The sequence below is a fragment of the Protomyctophum parallelum genome (genome assembly GCF_964188405.1).
Source record: "Protomyctophum parallelum genome assembly, chromosome: 18".
Classification (NCBI taxonomy): Eukaryota; Metazoa; Chordata; class Actinopteri; order Myctophiformes; family Myctophidae; genus Protomyctophum; species Protomyctophum parallelum.
This window is the reverse complement of record NC_139716.1, coordinates 35,974,856-35,984,001: the sequence shown is the minus strand read 5'-3', so window position 1 is coordinate 35,984,001 and position 9,146 is coordinate 35,974,856.

The window sequence follows — 9,146 nt, the reverse complement described above, 5'->3', positions numbered from 1 at the left end:
TATCATCTGATCTACACTGTTGCATTCTATACATTTAAGAAACTTGGAATGATGAACTTTGTTTATCAGCATGAATACTGTACAAATGCTCTGTTTTTCATAGCGATTGACAACAGTTTGCCCATTACACAAAGTATGTCCTTGATGGTCTAGTGGCTAGGATTCGGCGCTCTCACCGCCGCGGCCCGGGTTCGATTCCCGGTCAGGGAAAAGCAGTTTTAGTGGAACCTGGGGTGTTCAGATGATATTCATAGTGATTGACAACAGATTGCCCATTACACAAAGTATGTCCTTGATGGTCTAGTGGCTAGGATTCGGCGCTCTCACCGCCGCGGCCCGGTTTCGATTCCCGGTCAGGGAAAAGCAGTTTTAGTGGAACCTGGGGTGTTCAGATGATATTCATAGTGATTGACAACAGATTGCCCATTACACAAAGTATGTCCTTGATGGTCTAGTGGCTAGGATTCGGCGCTCTCACCGCCGCGGCCCGGGTTCGATTCCCGGTCAGGGAAAAAATTGTTTTAGTGGAACCTGGGGTGTTCAGATGATATTCATAGTCATTGACAACAGATTGCACATTACACAAAGCATGTCCCTGATGGTCTAGTGGCTAGGATTCGGCGCTTTCACCGCCGCGGCCCGGGTTCGATTCCCGGTCAGGGAAATAGGTGTCTAGTGCAATCTAGAGTGTAGTAGGATTGTCCAACTGCGAGTAACAGGCCTCTCTTCATTTGAATAAAAGATATCATCTGATCTACACTGTTGCATTCTATACATTTAAGAAACTTGGAATGATGAACTTTGTTTATCAGCATGAATACTGTACAAATGCTCTGTTTTTCATAGCGATTGACAACAGTTTGCCCATTACACAAAGTTTGTCCTTGATGGTCTAGTGGCTAGGATTCGGCGCTCTCACCGCCGCGGCCAGGGTTCGATTCCCGGTCAGGGAAAAGCAGTTTTAGTGGAACCTGGGGTGTTCAGATGATATTCATAGTGATTGACAACAGATTGCCCATTACACAAAGTATGTCCTTGATGGTCTAGTGGCTAGGATTCGGCGCTCTCACCGCCGCGGCCCGGGTTCGATTCCCGGTCAGGGAAAAAATTGTTTTAGTGGAACCTGGGGTGTTCAGATGATATTCATAGTCATTGACAACAGATTGCACACTACACAAAGCATGTCCTTGATGGTCTAGTGGCTAGGATTCGGCGCTCTCACCGCCGCGGCCCGGGTTCGATTCCCGGTCAGGGAAAAGCAGTTTTAGTGGAACCTGGGGTGTTCAGATGATATTCATAGTGATTGACAACAGATTGCCCATTACACAAAGTATGTCCTTGATGGTCTAGTGGCTAGGATTCGGCGCTCTCACCGCCGCGGCCCGGGTTCGATTCCCGGTCAGGGAAAAGCAGTTTTAGTGGAACCTGGGGTGTTCAGATGATATTCATAGTCATTGACAACAGATTGCACATTACACAAAGCATGTCCCTGATGGTCTAGTGGCTAGGATTCGGCGCTTTCACCGCCGCGGCCCGGGTTCGATTCCCGGTCAGGGAAATAGGTGTCTAGTGCAATCTAGAGTGTAGTAGGATTGTCCAACTGCGAGTAACAGGCCTCTCTTCATTTGAATAAAAGATATCATCTGATCTACACTGTTGCATTCTATACATTTAAGAAACTTGGAATGATGAACTTTGTTTATCAGCATGAATACTGTACAAATGCTCTGTTTTTCATAGCGATTGACAAGAGTTTGCCCATTACACAAAGTATGTCCTTGATGGTCTAGTGGCTAGGATTCGGCGCTCTCACCGCCGCGGCCCGGGTTCGATTCCCGGTCAGGGAAAAGCAGTTTTAGTGGAACCTGGGGTGTTCAGATGATATTCATAGTGATTGACAACAGATTGCCCATTACACAAAGTATGTCCTTGATGGTCTAGTGGCTAGGATTCGGCGCTCTCACCGCCGCGGCCCGGGTTCGATTCCCGGTCAGGGAAAAGCAGTTTTAGTGGAACCTGGGGTGTTCAGATGATATTCATAGTGATTGACAACAGATTGCCCTTTACACAAAGTATGTCCTTGATGGTCTAGTGGCTAGGATTCGGCGCTCTCACCGCCGCGGCCCGGGTTCGATTCCCGGTCAGGGAAAAAATTTTTTAGTGGAACCTGGGGTGTTCAGATGATATTCATAGTCATTGACAACAGATTGCACATTACACAAAGCATGTCCCTGATGGTCTAGTGGCTAGGATTCGGAGCTTTCACCGCCGCGGCCCGGGTTCGATTCCCGGTCAGGGAAATAGGTGTCTAGTGCAATCTAGAGTGTAGTAGGATTGTCCAACTGCGTGTAACAGGCCTCTCTTCATTTGAATAAAAGATATCATCTGATCTACACTGTTGCATTCTATACATTTAAGAAACTTGGAATGATGAACTTTGTTTATCAGCATGAATACTGTACAAATGCTCTGTTTTTCATAGCGATTGACAACAGTTTGCCCATTACACAAAGTATGTCCTTGATGGTCTAGTGGCTAGGATTCGGCGCTCTCACCGCCGCGGCCCGGGTTCGATTCCCGGTCAGGGAAAAGCAGTTTTAGTGGAACCTGGGGTGTTCAGATGATATTCATAGTGATTGACAACAGATTGCCCATTACACAAAGTATGTCCTTGATGGTCTAGTGGCTAGGATTCGGCGCTCTCACCGCCGCGGCCCGGGTTCGATTCCCGGTCAGGGAAAAAATTGTTTTAGTGGAACCTGGGGTGTTCAGATGATATTCATAGTCATTGACAACAGATTGCACATTACACAAAGCATGTCCCTGATGGTCTAGTGGCTAGGATTCGGCGCTTTCACCGCCGCGGCCCGGGTTCGATTCCCGGTCAGGGAAATAGGTGTCTAGTGCAATATAGAGTGTAGTAGGATTGTCCAACTGCGAGTAACAGGCCTCTCTTCATTTGAATAAAAGATATCATCTGATCTACACTGTTGCATTCTATACATTTAAGAAACTTGGAATGATGAACTTTGTTTATCAGCATGAATACTCTACAAATGCTCTGTTTTTCATAGCGATTGACAACAGTTTGCCCATTACACAAAGTTTGTCCTTGATGGTCTAGTGGCTAGGATTCGGCGCTCTCACCGCCGCGGCCCGGGTTCGATTCCCGGTCAGGGAAAAGCAGTTTTAGTGGAACCTGGGGTGTTCAGATGATATTCATAGTGATTGACAACAGATTGCCCATTACACAAAGTATGTCCTTGATGGTCTAGTGGCTAGGATTCGGCGCTCTCACCGCCGCGGCCCGGGTTCGATTCCCGGTCAGGGAAAAAATTGTTTTAGTGGAACCTGGGGTGTTCAGATGATATTCATAGTCATTGACAACAGATTGCACACTACACAAAGCATGTCCTTGATGGTCTAGTGGCTAGGATTCGGCGCTCTCACCGCCGCGGCCCGGGTTCGATTCCCGGTCAGGGAAAAGCAGTTTTAGTGGAACCTGGGGTGTTCAGATGATATTCATAGTGATTGACAACAGATTGCCCATTACACAAAGTATGTCCTTGATGGTCTAGTGGCTAGGATTCGGCGCTCTCACCGCCGCGGCCCGGGTTCGATTCCCGGTCAGGGAAAAGCAGTTTTAGTGGAACCTGGGGTGTTCAGATGATATTCATAGTCATTGACAACAGATTGCACATTACACAAAGCATGTCCCTGATGGTCTAGTGGCTAGGATTCGGCGCTTTCACCGCCGCGGCCCGGGTTCGATTCCCGGTCAGGGAAATAGGTGTCTAGTGCAATCTAGAGTGTAGTAGGATTGTCCAACTGCGAGTAACAGGCCTCTCTTCATTTGAATAAAAGATATCATCTGATCTACACTGTTGCATTCTATACATTTAAGAAACTTGGAATGATGAACTTTGTTTATCAGCATGAATACTGTACAAATGCTCTGTTTTTCATAGCGATTGACAACAGTTTGCCCATTACACAAAGTATGTCCTTGATGGTCTAGTGGCTAGGATTCGGCGCTCTCACCGCCGCGGCCCGGGTTCGATTCCCGGTCAGGGAAAAAATTGTTTTAGTGGAACCTGGGGTGTTCAGATGATATTCATAGTCATTGACAACAGATTGCACATTACACAAAGCATGTCCCTGATGGTCTAGTGGCTAGGATTCGGCGCTTTCACCGCCGCGGCCCGGGTTCGATTCCCGGTCAGGGAAATAGGTGTCTAGTGCAATCTAGAGTGTAGTAGGATTGTCCAACTGCGAGTAACAGGCCTCTCTTCATTTGAATAAAAGATATCATCTGATCTACACTGTTGCATTCTATACATTTAAGAAACTTGGAATGATGAACTTTGTTTATCAGCATGAATACTGTACAAATGCTCTGTTTTTCATAGCGATTGACAACAGTTTGCCCATTACACAAAGTATGTCCTTGATGGTCTAGTGGCTAGGATTCGGCGCTCTCACCGCCGCGGCCCGGTTTCGATTCCCGGTCAGGGAAAAGCAGTTTTAGTGGAACCTGGGGTGTTCAGATGATATTCATAGTGATTGACAACAGATTGCCCATTACACAAAGTATGTCCTTGATGGTCTAGTGGCTAGGATTCGGCGCTCTCACCGCCGCGGCCAGGGTTCGATTCCCGGTCAGGGAAAAAATTGTTTTAGTGGAACCTGGGGTGTTCAGATGATATTCATAGTCATTGACAACAGATTGCACATTACACAAAGCATGTCCCTGATGGTCTAGTGGCTAGGATTCGGCGCTTTCACCGCCGCGGCCCGGGTTCGATTCCCGGTCAGGGAAATAGGTGTCTAGTGCAATCTAGAGTGTAGTAGGATTGTCCAACTGCGAGTAACAGGCCTCTCTTCATTTGAATAAAAGATATCATCTGATCTACACTGTTGCATTCTATACATTTAAGAAACTTGGAATGATGAACTTTGTTTATCAGCATGAATACTGTACAAATGCTCTGTTTTTCATAGCGATTGACAACAGTTTGCCCATTACACAAAGTTTGTCCTTGATGGTCTAGTGGCTAGGATTCGGCGCTCTCACCGCCGCGGCCCGGGTTCGATTCCCGGTCAGGGAAAAGCAGTTTTAGTGGAACCTGGGGTGTTCAGATGATATTCATAGTGATTGACAACAGATTGCCCATTACACAAAGTATGTCCTTGATGGTCTAGTGGCTAGGATTCGGCGCTCTCACCGCCGCGGCCCGGGTTCGATTCCCGGTCAGGGAAAAAATTGTTTTAGTGGAACCTGGGGTGTTCAGATGATATTCATAGTCATTGACAACAGATTGCACACTACACAAAGGATGTCCTTGATGGTCTAGTGGCTAGGATTCGGCGCTCTCACCGCCGCGGCCCGGGTTCGATTCCCGGTCAGGGAAAAGCAGTTTTAGTGGAACCTGGGGTGTTCAGATGATATTCATAGTGATTGACAACAGATTGCCCATTACACAAAGTATGTCCTTGATGGTCTAGTGGCTAGGATTCGGCGCTCTCACCGCCGCGGCCCGGGTTCGATTCCCGGTCAGGGAAAAGCAGTTTTAGTGGAACCTGGGGTGTTCAGATGATATTCATAGTCATTGACAACAGATTGCACATTACACAAAGCATGTCCCTGATGGTCTAGTGGCTAGGATTCGGCGCTTTCACCGCCGCGGCCCGGGTTCGATTCCCGGTCAGGGAAATAGGTGTCTAGTGCAATCTAGAGTGTAGTAGGATTGTCCAACTGCGAGTAACAGGCCTCTCTTCATTTGAATAAAAGATATCATCTGATCTACACTGTTGCATTCTATACATTTAAGAAACTTGGAATGATGAACTTTGTTTATCAGCATGAATACTGTACAAATGCTCTGTTTTTCATAGCGATTGACAACAGTTTGCCCATTACACAAAGTATGTCCTTGATGGTCTAGTGGCTAGGATTCGGCGCTCTCACCGCCGCGGCCCGGGTTCGATTCCCGGTCAGGGAAAAGCAGTTTTAGTGGAACCTGGGGTGTTCAGATGATATTCATAGTGATTGACAACAGATTGCCCATTACACAAAGTATGTCCTTGATGGTCTAGTGGCTAGGATTCGGCGCTCTCACCGCCGCGGCCCGGGTTCGATTCCCGGTCAGGGAAAAAATTGTTTTAGTGGAACCTGGGGTGTTCAGATGATATTCATAGTCATTGACAACAGATTGCACATTACACAAAGCATGTCCCTGATGGTCTAGTGGCTAGGATTCGGCGCTTTCACCGCCGCGGCCCGGGTTCGATTCCCGGTCAGGGAAATAGGTGTCTAGTGCAATCTAGAGTGTAGTAGGATTGTCCAACTGCGAGTAACAGGCCTCTCTTCATTTGAATAAAAGATATCATCTGATCTACACTGTTGCATTCTATACATTTAAGAAACTTGGAATGATGAACTTTGTTTATCAGCATGAATACTGTACAAATGCTATGTTTTTCATAGCGATTGACAACAGTTTGCCCATTACACAAAGTATGTCCTTGATGGTCTGGTGGCTAGGATTCGGCGCTCTCACCGCCGCGGCCCGGGTTCGATTCCCGGTCAGGGAAAAGCAGTTTTAGTGGAACCTGGGGTGTTCAGATGATATTCATAGTGATTGACAACAGATTGCCCATTACACAAAGTATGTCCTTGATGGTCTAGTGGCTAGGATTCGGCGCTCTCACCGCCGCGGCCCGGGTTCGATTCCCGGTCAGGGAAAAGCAGTTTTAGTGGAACCTGGGGTGTTCAGATGATATTCATAGTGATTGACAACAGATTGCCCATTACACAAAGTATGTCCTTGATGGTCTAGTGGCTAGGATTCGGCGCTCTCACCGCCGCGGCCCGCGTTCGATTCCCGGTCAGGGAAAAGCAGTTTTAGTGGAACCTGGGGTGTTCAGATGATATTCATAGTGATTGACAACAGATTGCCCATTACACAAAGTATGTCCTTGATGGTCTAGTGGATAGGATTCGGCGCTCTCACCGCCGCGGCCCGGGTTCGATTCCCGGTCAGGGAAAAAATTGTTTTAGTGGAACCTGGGGTGTTCAGATGATATTCATAGTCATTGACAACAGATTGCACATTACACAAAGCATGTCCCTGATGGTCTAGTGGCTAGGATTCGGCGCTTTCACCGCCGCGGCCCGGGTTCGATTCCCGGTCAGGGAAATAGGTGTCTAGTGCAATCTAGAGTGTAGTAGGATTGTCCAACTGCGAGTAACAGGCCTCTCTTCATTTGAATAAAAGATATCATCTGATCTACACTGTTGCATTCTATACATTTAAGAAACTTGGAATGATGAACTTTGTTTATCAGCATGAATACTGTACAAATGCTCTGTTTTTCATAGCGATTGACAACAGTTTGCCCATTACACAAAGTATGTCCTTGATGGTCTAGTGGCTAGGATTCGGCGCTCTCACCGCCGCGGCCGGGGTTCGATTCCTGGTCAGGGAAAAGCAGTTTTAGTGGAACATGGGGTGTTCAGATGATATTCATAGTGATTGACAACAGATTGCCCATTACACAAAGTATGTCCTTGATGGTCTAGTGGCTAGGATTCGGCGCTCTCACCGCCGCGGCCCGGGTTCGATTCCCGGTCAGGGAAAAGCAGTTTTAGTGGAACCTGGGGTGTTCAGATGATATTCATAGTGATTGACAACAGATTGCCCATTACACAAAGTATGTCCTTGATGGTCTAGTGGCTAGTATTCGGCGCTCTCACCGCCGCGGCCCGCGTTCGATTCCCGGTCAGGGAAAAGCAGTTTTAGTGGAACCTGGGGTGTTCAGATGATATTCATAGTGATTGACAACAGATTGCCCATTACACAAAGTATGTCCTTGATGGTCTAGTGGCTAGGATTCGGCGCTCTCACCGCCGCGGCCCGGGTTCGATTCCCGGTCAGGGAAAAAATTGTTTTAGTGGAACCTGGGGTGTTCAGATGATATTCATAGTCATTGACAACAGATTGCACATTACACAAAGCATGTCCCTGATGGTCTAGTGGCTAGGATTCGGCGCTTTCACCGCCGCGGCCCGGGTTCGATTCCCGGTCAGGGAAATAGGTGTCTAGTGCAATCTAGAGTGTAGTAGGATTGTCCAACTGCGAGTAACAGGCCTCTCTTCATTTGAATAAAAGATATCATCTGATCTACACTGTTGCATTCTATACATTTAAGAAACTTGGAATGATGAACTTTGTTTATCAGCATGAATACTGTACAAATGCTCTGTTTTTCATAGCGATTGACAACAGTTTGCCCATTACACAAAGTATGTCCTTGATGGTCTAGTGGCTAGGATTCGGCGCTCTCACCGCCGCGGCCTGGGTTCGATTCCTGGTCAGGGAAGAGCAGTTTTAGTGGAACCTGGGGTGTTCAGATGATATTCATAGTGATTGACAACAGATTGCCCATTACACAAAGTATGTCCTTGATGGTCTAGTGGCTAGAATTCGGCGCTCTCACCGCCGCGGCCCGGGTTCGATTCCCGGTCAGGGAAAAAATTGTTTTAGGGGAACCTGGGGTGTGCAGATGATATTCATAGTCATTGACAACAGATTGCACATTACACAAAGCATGTCCCTGATGGTCTAGTGGCTAGGATTCGGCGCTTTCACCGCCGCGGCCCGGGTTCGATTCCCGGTCAGGGAAATAGGTATCTAGTGCAATCTAGAGTGTAGTAGGATTGTCCAACTGCGAGTAACAGGCCTCTCTTCATTTGAATAAAAGATATCATCTGATCTACACTGTTGCATTCTATACATTTAAGAAACTTGGAATGATGAACTTTGTTTATCAGCATGAATACTGTACAAATGCTCTGTTTTTCATAGCGATTGACAACAGTTTGCCCATTACACAAAGTATGTCCTTGATGGTCTAGTGGCTAGGATTCGGCGCTCTCACCGCCGCGGCCCGGGTTCGATTCCCGGTCAGGGAAAAGCAGTTTTAGTGGAACCTGGGGTGTTCAGATGATATTCATAGTGATTGACAACAGATTGCCCATTACACAAAGTATGTCCTTGATGGTCTAGTGGCTAGGATTCGGCGCTCTCACCGCCGCGGCCCGGGTTCGATTCCAGGTCAGGGAAAAAATTGTTTTAGTGGAACCT